The sequence below is a fragment of the Capricornis sumatraensis genome, chromosome 9 (assembly GCF_032405125.1).
Source record: "Capricornis sumatraensis isolate serow.1 chromosome 9, serow.2, whole genome shotgun sequence".
Classification (NCBI taxonomy): domain Eukaryota; kingdom Metazoa; phylum Chordata; class Mammalia; order Artiodactyla; family Bovidae; genus Capricornis; species Capricornis sumatraensis.
The window spans coordinates 61,982,773-61,990,034 of record NC_091077.1 but is presented as its reverse complement, the minus strand read 5'-3'; positions in this window follow the sequence as shown (position 1 = coordinate 61,990,034).

Genomic DNA, 7,262 nt, shown 5'->3' with positions numbered 1-7,262 from the left:
ATAGATGTCAGAAGGCCTCATAGGCCAGGGGGAACACAGAAGTGGAAAAACCAGGAATTTCTAGAAGTCCTAGAAACCAGGAAGGAGAGCTCACACGGAGTGCTACCTGTGTACTGACCACTCTAAGACCTCGACAGGCGGTTTTCTCAGTTATGGGATGTTGCCTTCTGAGATTGGTCGGCAGTAGGAAGGAGACCTTCAGCTGTTTTTGTTTTATTTACTTGGCTGCAAGGGGTCTTAGTTGGCAGCTTGTGGAAGCTAGTTCCCTGACCAGGAATAGAACCCGGGCCCCCCACATTGGGATTTTGGAGTCTTAGCCACTGGACCATCAGTGAAGTCCCCTCTCACTGTTTTGAGTTTTTGAGGGGAGGTAGACAAGATTAGAAATGGGAATTGGCATCCAATTAGAAGAGCTTGTAAGTCAGGATTATATCATAACCCAGGGGTGGCCTTTGGAGGTTCTTTGGAAAACCTATAGGAGACTTCTCTGGTGGTCCAGTGCTTAAGACTCCGTGCTTCCACTGTTGGGGGCAGGGGTTCGATCCCTGCTTGGGAAACTAAGATCCCACATGCCATACAGCATGCCAAAAAAAAAATTTTTTTTTTAAAGGAGAGGTAATGAAGGAAGAGAGACCAGTTGGAAGGCTATTAAAATAGTCCCACCAAAACCCAGGTGTCTGCAGAAGAAACCATGCTTTTTCCTTGGAGCTGTGACAGAGGAAGGAGTCATCACTGTTCTGAATCCAAGACACCTCGTTCATCCAACCATCCACTCATGCAGCTTGTGCTTACGAATGCCTCCTAGGTGTCATGCCACTTGCAAGATGCTAAAGATATTTTAAAAAGTTAGACCTTTGTGGTCCTCATCCTTAAGAGATTCTGTTTGAGTGTCCCTCCCACCCACGTCTCTCCAAAACATAATATCATACGACACTGGAGCTTGTTTCTGTGGCCAAAGTTCAATAGAGAGAAGTGGTGGGGTCTAAATTAAAAACGAAAGGAAAGAGAAAGCGGAACCCAGACCGCTGCTGTCTCAAAGTGGGAGCACGGGAGGATGGTCGTGACATCCTAAGTGTGGGAGGGGCCCTCAGAAACTCTCACCTCCCTCTCAGCCAGACAGACAACTGACACTTCACAGGCCCAGGGTCACAGAGCCTTTCAGTGGCAGACAACCGGAACTGCGTGGTCCTGACCTCAGTCCAGCACTTAGCACCCCCCCAGCTCCTTCCACTTCCTTCAGTCTTCCCTAGAGGGCTTCAGTCCAAAGTCAGCCTCCCTCCAGCTCCGAACTGGTCCCCTCCAGCCCTGAGCCCTGCCTTTTCCCTCAAGAAAAACACTTCCCAGCAGCTCTGGTCTGGGGTGCACTCGGGCCTTTACGGCCACGGGGAAGCGTGTGAAGGAAGTGGCTGGTTGGCAGGAGATTGCCCTTTCGACCTGAGCCGAGAGTGACGACTTGGGGATTGCCACTGTCCTATTTCCTGCTGTTGGAGAGCACTGTGGGAAGTGTGGGCTATTTACAAGACCCCGATATTTGCTATGGCTGGCTTTGCTGAGAGCCAAGTCACCACCAGAGTGATTCCACTGGAGAAGCCCCTCCTCAGTCGTCCTCTGCTGTTAGGCAAAGGAGATGGCTAACTAGGCTACTAACCGGAGTCCAAGTGCTGACGCAAATTACCTGAAGACAGAGGCAACACGTCATGGATGGACTGAACTGGAAATGGTCTGCAAGATCATCCAAACCGGCCCTTCTACTTCCCAAGTTGGGAAATGGAGGCCCCAGAGTTGAACTGCAGCCCTGGGGTGACCCCTGTGACCAGTGCCCCGTTGTCCTGATTCCAGCTCTTCTCTCTGCTGACACACTCGCCTTCCTGCTGACAGCAGAGCTGAGAACAAGATGGGGAAGTGTTGAGTTGACTGGCCCACAGTTCAGAACCCAGAGCAGTAAATCACCACTCTAACGGACCTTTCAGCACCCTTCAGACCTCAGGTTTCCCAGGTCAGACTTCCCCCACTTCACAGCAGCACTTAGACGAGTGGGAAATGCTGGTTCTGCACCGAGTCCACCACTCAGTAGTCAGATCTATAGAGGGAGGCGGGCAGTTCAGCCTGGATTCGAATGCCAACCAACCACTGGGAAGTAGATAGGTCATTTGGCCTCTGTGCCTTGACGTCCTCATCTGTAAAATGGGAATGACCAAGATTTCTATCTCACAGGGTTGTTGTGAAGATGAAATAAGGCAATGCACGTCTGAGCACACTATCTGGGATACAGCAAGGGCTCAATAAATATCAGCTCTTTGTTATTAATCAATAGGCTGGATTCCATTTCAGAGCAGAGAAAGAGAAGGAGTCTCTTTCAAGAGCTTCTGATGATTTACTGAGTCCCTGCAACTCTGCTCCTTACTCTCAGAGAAAGCTAAGTGGGAAAATGTTATAAGAAGAATTCAACCAGGCACACAGCAGCAAGGGATACCAAGAGGCCACAGATGAACCACAGACAGGCCAGAAAAAGACTCCCTGGAAAGCGGATATGTGAGAAGCACCTCAAAAGATGGGTAGAGAGGGAATTCCCTGGCCATTCAGTGATTCAGATGCTGAGCTTTCACTGCAAGGGGTGAAGCTTTGATCCCTGGTCGGGGAACTAACATCCCGAAAGCCAAGTAGCATGGCTTGGGGTAGATGGGGAGGGGGAGAGATGGGTAGAAAAGAGATTGAAGGAGGGAGAGAGTCCTTTGAGGTAAGATACAGAGGTGGGGAGTGGAGGCAGTGAGGTGTGCTCCTGAGGGCCCTGCCCCACGCCCAGCATGAGGACACCACTCAGGACAGTCATGGAGATTCCAGGTTGGAGTCTGGCCTTTACCCTCTGGGCCCTGGCCAGCCCTTGAAGGCGCTGGGGATGGGAGTAGTAAGATCGGAGACATCCTTAGAAAACTGTTTCTGGGGATCAGCGTGGAGGAGGAGAGCAGCCCGGCAGCTGGGAGACCATTGAACAGGCTCGCAATTATTCCCCAGATGTGGAGGGATGAGGATGCGAGCCAGGGCTGGGGAAGCAGAGATGGAGAAAAGAGAAGAAGGATGCATGGGGGAGCAAGAAACCAAGGAGACTGCCCTAACAGCTATGGGGAGCAAGAGAGGGAGGCCAAGGTGAAGCCAGGCATCACCTGGGAGTCAGAGGCAGCAGGAAGTGTTTTAAAGCCAAGGACCCTGGTGTAGCCATCCCTTCACCCTCTGCTCAACGAGGTGAGGCCCAAGGAGGCCCTCGACCAGAGCCTTCCGGGAATGGGCCCATCCTTCCATCTGTGGGATAACCCTACTCCTTCCTCCAGCTACCACCTGCCCTCAACGTTGCCAGCTGTAACCAGAACCCCTGAGGGGCTGCTCCACTGAGATCGCCATGGACCTTGACCTGGAGACAGCCATGGGCGGGGAGGGGAGGGCCTGATAGGAGAGCAAGGAGGGTGGGGGCTGACACAGAAATCTCAAGCCTGTGCAGGGCCAGCCATCTCCATTTCCACTTGCCCTTACATCTGGCATCTACTCAAAGCTCATAAGTACTACTATCCACCCCCCACACAATTCCAAACCACGGCCACGCACGGCCACATGATGTACACACTCTGTATACCCAGACCCACCTTTCCCACCAGGGCTGCCAAAACTGGCCTGCTTTCCCCACCAGAATGATCTTGTTATTGCGAACCAGGGAAACAGGAAAAAAGGTACACAGTCTCTATCCTCACGAAGAAGGCGATGGCACCCCACTCCAGTACTCTTGCCTGGAAAATCCCATAGACGGAGGAGCCTGGTAGGCTGCAGTCCATGAGGTAGCAAAGAGTCGGACACGACTGAGCGATTTCACTTTCATTTTTCACTTTCATGCATTGGAGAAGGAAATGGTAACCCACTCCAGTGTTCTTGCCTGGAGAATCCCAGGGATGGGGGAGCCTTGGTGGACTGCCGTCTATGGGGTCGCACAGAGTCAGACACGACTGAAGCAACTTAGCAGCAGCATACCCAGACTCAGAAATACATATTCTTGACCACAGAGAGAAAAACGATTAGGTCTCAAATACACAGAGGGTCACAAACAGAAAGACAGACGTCGCTGCCCATAGATGCACTGGTGGCCGCACGGGAAGGGCCTCACGCACATAGGCACACTTGCTTTTCACACACACTTGCTAGGGCACAGGTGAGTTCACACTTTTCTTGGCACCCAGCCTGTGTGTAGAGCACACAACTCCAGGAACCTGTGAGCTGCTTGTTCCTGTGTATGTTCTTTGTTCTGTTCCTCCATAGGAGGAGAAACAGCCAGGCTGTCTGGGGGACAGACTTTGGGCCTAATCACGCCCTGCCTTGAGCTCTGGGGAGCCAAGATGAGCTCCCTGAAGGAGGGGGATCAGCCTTGCAATGGATGAGAATCCCCAGGGAAGGTTTCCTGGAGGAAGTGAGGCTCAAGGTGAGTGCAATATAAAGCTGCAGGTGGAAGAGAGAGAGATTTTCCTTTAAAAGTCTCCATCCTGTTCTTCACTTTTCTTAGCCTGCTCTAGAAGAAGCTGGTGGTGAAAGGGTTAACAGCACCACGTGCCCCTCGCCCCCTTCCCCAACCTCCTTCTCTTGGGCCTGGGAAAACCTGAGCACTGGGATTTGCCCTGATGCCTTTTCACTGTTCCCAGGATAAAACTCCCCAGGTGAGTGAGATGGAAACCTAAAATGAAACTTTGCCAGACTTCCCGGCCTGGGGCCCCATTACCATCACCCTTGTCAGCAGCTGCAGTACCAGATCCACTATGATCGTGCCCTCTGCCTGAAGCCTGCTCTCCTGGGGTTGGAAAGTGCGCTTGTGACTTCCCCTACTGGGTCTCAGGCTCCTGACCTCAGGAGGATGTTTCAGGAACTAAATGAGATTAAGCACACGCAGATCCTAGCACAATGCCTAGGTACCCAGGATGGTCAGGCCCTATTACCTGCCTTCCCAATTCCCTGCCTCTCCCAGGGTCCCTTCTCTCTCCCTGGCCTTCTCCCATCCTGGGGTCCAGGTTAATGGGAGTACAATATTTGCATAGACATGAGACCTCACACCGGGGAAATTCCCCGGTGACCAGGCTTCCTTTCTGAGGTCAGGCTGCATCATCATACCCCGCTCCTTCCTCTCCGGCTCCCCCCAGCCTCCTGCTGGCTTTGGTCTCTTCTATCTGGGTGCTATAGATCCAGACTCACAGATTTAGTCCCATCCTTTCATCCTGGGTGGTGTCCAAGAGGGTGTGAAGGCAGAGGGTGGGCTGGGAATCTGGGATGAAAACAAGTTACAAGGGATACAGGAAAAGGCAAAAGGCAAGAGGTGTTCTGGAAATCTGGACTGTAACGCTAACGTGACTTTGGGCATAAGCCTTCCCCTACCTGGGCCTTAGTTTCTCCTTCTCTCCGGCCAGGGGGTTGGTCTGAACAATCTCAAAGCTTCGTTTCAGAGCTGATAGGCTAAGAAGCCGCTTCCTTTAGCAGCACAGTCTTGCAACATTTGTACTTGGATCTTCCTCCTTTGACTTGAATCTTGCAACATTCTGCCCTGTATCTGTTTCCTTGGGAAACACAATTTTGCAAAACACACCCCTAAATTCCATTTTTCAGATGTTTACAGAATTCTATGCACCTCCTTCCCCCATCTTGGCTTGAGTTTTAATGTTCCCTTTCACATTCACCATGTGTGATGTCCTATGACCCACAAAAGTGGAATAGAGCTTCCCGATCCGTCCTCCTTGTGGTCTCTGCTCCTGGCACTGAAAAGACGCCTTCCCTGATACATGAAAGGGGAACAGTGAGGTCCTGCGACCACCTGCATCAGAACCAACCTTTAGAAAAGAACTTTGAGGGACTTCCCTGGGGGTCCAGTGGCTAAGACTCCATGCTCTCAGTGCAGGGGACCTGGGTTTGATCCCTGGTCAAGAGAACTAGATCTCACATGCTGCAACAAAGGTGGAAGATCCTGCCTGCTGCAACTAAGACCTGGTACAGCCAAATAAATGAATGTTTAAAAAAACACAGGCACAGCCAAGTAAATGAATATTAAAAAAAAAAAAAAGACCCTTGAAAGCAGTGGGCAAACTTGTAACTTTGATTAACCTGGGGAGCTATTAAAATACCAATTCCAGGCCATACTCCACCCCTTGAGATTCTATTATTATTACTATAAAGTGGGGCCTGGATATCTGTATTTCCACAAAACTCCTAAGATGATTCTGATGTACTGCCTGGATTGAGAGGCACTGATCTGAGGCACCCATCCAAGACCAAATGAGTCAAATAATTCTGACGGACTCTCAAGTTGACGAACGCTTGACCTATGATATTCTTTATGAAATCCTCCTAATGGACACCCCTTCTATACACCTAGCTCTTCCCAGGGTTACAGGTGAACAAGGAGAATTGATTCCTTTTCACAAATGAGGAAGGTGAGAGACAGAGAGAGGAAATGTCTGCTGAGGTCACACAGTGAGTCAGCAACAGCAACGGGCCTGGCACCTAGTGCATGCCTCGAAGCCCTGCCATCCTAGGCCCATGCCAGCACCCCTGGACTCAAAGCACTCTTGCCGAAGTCATGGATTTGACATCTGGGTGACCCAGAGAAGTGCTCGCACACTTGGCACCTCCCACTAGTTTGTGACAGTGAGTTCTTGGCTGCCTGTGTTCGAGCAGGCAATTCTCATTTCAGAGTTGGAAGATCCAGTTTAGGGAACTTGGGCTTTTCAAACTCCACTAAGTTCCAAGATCACCCCTGAAAGTTTATTTAAAGTGCCATCTCTAGGGCCCTAGCCCCCAGAGAGGCTGATATCTGAGGTCCATGGTGGGATCCAGAAATCTGCCCCAAGTCCTGGGCTAGGTTCCAATGGCACTGGGGTAACTTTCAACAGAATTGGTGAATCAGGAATCCCAGAGTCAAATCCATTCATTCGCTAAATAAATACTGATTGACGAGTACGAGGCTGACTCAGTGCTATTCCCACATTAGCAACAAGACCACAGATGTCAGGGTGGGAGAGGAAACTAAGGAGGGAGGCACAGGATAATTAAGTAGCAAAGTGATTCGTCCTATTCTGTGAGAGCTTCTCCCTGTATATCCACATTTCACTCATCTTTTGAAGTTCAGCAAAGGTCTCATCTCCCTCAGGTGAACTCTGAAGACATTCATTACTTGGGTTTGAACTCCAGCTATGCCAAATAGTAGCTGTTGGCTTAGACCACTGTAAGGCTTGGTTTCCTCGTTT